The following is a 2,500-nucleotide window of genomic DNA, read 5'->3' on the forward strand; positions in this document are numbered from 1 at the left end:
GTCGGACGCGCCCGGAGACGGCCCCCGAGGCACGCGCGGGGGCGCGGCGGGGGGAAGCGGGGAGAAGAGGGGTGGGGCGGGGGGGGGGCGACGGGGATGACCCCCGGCCCCGGCACCCACGCGCGCGCGCGCGGCAGCACGGCACGGTACCGCCGCGGTACCCACCCGCAGACAGCCGCCCGCGCGCGGGAGGCCGGGGGCGAGGACCGCGCCTCCCCCCCTTCCCTCTTCTCCCCCCACCGCCGCGCCGGGACCGACCGACCGACCGGCCCGGCCAACCCCGGCGGCCACGGCGGGACGAGCTCCGCCCAGCGGGCGCCCCGGGAGCGGGGAGCTTCGGCGCGCTCCCCGAGTCTCGATTTAGGGGGACGAAGGCCCTTCGCCTCGGCCGACGACGCCGGGCCGCGGGGAACCGCTCCCCGGGCCCGGGGGCCGCCGCGCGCGGGCCTGCGAGCCGCCCCAGCCGCGCCGCTGCGCCCGCCGCCCGCCCAGGGGCGGCGGCCCAGGCGGCGATTGATCGTCAAGCGACGCTCAGACAGGCGTAGCCCCGGGAGGAACCCGGGGCCGCAAGTGCGTTCGAAGTGTCGATGATCAATGTGTCCTGCAATTCACATTAATTCTCGCAGCTAGCTGCGTTCTTCATCGACGCACGAGCCGAGTGATCCACCGCTAAGAGTTGTCTGCTTTTCGGCACCGCCCCGCGCGCGCGGGGGGACCGGGACCGCTCCCCGAGAGCGGCCCCTCTCTGAGGACGGCCCACCGCCCGACCGCCCCACCGCCCCCCTCCGCCCGCGCGGAGGGGGCGCGACGCGGCGCGACGCGGCGGAGAGGCCTCGCCTCGCCTGACCGTACGAGCACACTGAGGAGGAGGGGGGGAGAGGAAGGGGGAACGGAACGGAAAACCCCGAACGGCAAGGGCGGGGAGCCCGCGCTCCCGACCGACCTGGGAAACGCACCTTGCCCTCGCTTCGGAGCCGGCCCAGGCGCCCGGGCTCGGCCCGGGCTCCGCACGGAGGAGGCGGCGGCGCGCACGGCCGCGCCCCGCCTGCCCGCCTCGCTCGGGACACGGAGGCTGCTGCCGCCGACGACGACGGCGACGGGCGGCAGCGGGGCGCCCCGCCGGCCCCGCGCGCGCCTCCGCGACAACCACGCCGCGCTACGACAGCCGCCTAGCCCCAACCCACGGCTCGCCCCGACGGCACCTCCGCAGCTACGCCGCCGCGCCGGAGGCGGCAACCGCCGGAGCCCGAGACGGCGACGCACCGCCCGCGGAACCGCCGGACGGCGCCCGCCGCCGCGCCGCGGCGGCCGCCCTCCCGGCGCCGCCGCCGCCGCTTCTCGCCTCGGCCCCTTCCGCGGGCACGCGCCGGGCGGAAGGCGGACGGCGCTAAGCCGGGGGCGGCGCCCGCTCTCCCCGTTTCCACGCGGAGACCGGGAGTGGGACGCCCCCGACCGCCCGACCGACCGCCCGGCACGGCCGGGAAGGGCGGCGGGGAAGCGACGGGCGGGGCCCGGGCCGGGACAGCCGCGCGGCCGGCGGCGGGCGCCCTCCGGCCGACCGACACGCCGAGCGGCGACGCCGCCGCTCGGACGGGGGGTGCCGCCCTCGCCGGCGGCTAGCGGCGGGACACCGCCGAGCAGCTCGCCGGGGCTGGGAAGGAGCGGAGCGCAGCGCGCCGCGGCGCCGCGACGGAGGCGCGGCGGCCCGGCGGCCGCCCGGCGAGCCCCCGCCGCGGGGACTCGCCGCCCCGGCGGAGAGCCCGCGCTCCCGCCGGGGTCGCCCGTTGCGAGGCAGGCAGGCCGGCCACGGCCGGCTACCCCGCCGCGGTCTCTCCGCCGAGACCGGACCGCGGAGGGGGGGGGGCAGCGGGACCCCCTCCCCGGCACGGCACGGCCGCCCGCGGGACGAGCGCGGGCGGCGGCGTCCGCACGGGGGGCTTCGGGGAGCAACTCCCGCCCCTCGAGGCGCCACCGCCCGGCCGAACCCGCGGGCCGCGCCGAGCCGCCCGCGTCTTTAAACCTCCGCCCGGCTCCGCGGCCTTCGGCCCCCGGGCTCGCCGAGGGAGGGCCGCGGAAGCGCGGACGCTAGGTACCTGGCCCTGGGGCGAGGGAAACGACCTGCAGGCCCCGCGGGGGTGCCTCCCCCGCTGCCGCCCTCGGGGGAGCGTCCGCCCGCGGGGGCGCGCCCGACATCCGCCGCCATCACCTCGGCCTCCTTCCCGGGGCCCGGGGTTTCCCTCAGTAGCCCGGCGCTGCGCCCGGGAGGAGAGCCGTGGCTCGGGCCGCCCGCTGGCGCGGGGCGCGACCCGGCGGGGGCCTCGCCCGCCGAAGGCGGCGGCGGCGGCGCCCGTCCGCGCCTCCGGCTCCCCCGGCAGGGGAGGGGAGGCGAGGCGGGGGTGCCGCCGCGCCGCACGGCGCCGCGCGCCAGCCCGGAACGCCCGGAGGCCTCGCCCTGCGCGGCCGGCCGGACGGCAGGGCGGGCTGCTCCGCAGCAGCCCGC

General features: G+C 81.3%; 1 non-coding gene across 1 annotated transcript; it reads right to left on the bottom strand.

Annotated features, from left to right (window-relative positions):
* Nucleotides 1–525: 525 nt before the first annotated feature.
* Nucleotides 526–678, bottom strand: LOC143174025 (5.8S ribosomal RNA). The gene has a single exon (XR_012997883.1). It is a non-coding gene; the product is annotated as a 5.8S ribosomal RNA (ribosomal RNA).
* Nucleotides 679–2,500: the final 1,822 nt, after the last annotated feature.

The sequence above is a fragment of the Aptenodytes patagonicus genome, unplaced genomic scaffold, assembly GCF_965638725.1.
Source record: "Aptenodytes patagonicus unplaced genomic scaffold, bAptPat1.pri.cur scaffold_625, whole genome shotgun sequence".
NCBI classification, from domain to species: domain Eukaryota; kingdom Metazoa; phylum Chordata; class Aves; order Sphenisciformes; family Spheniscidae; genus Aptenodytes; species Aptenodytes patagonicus.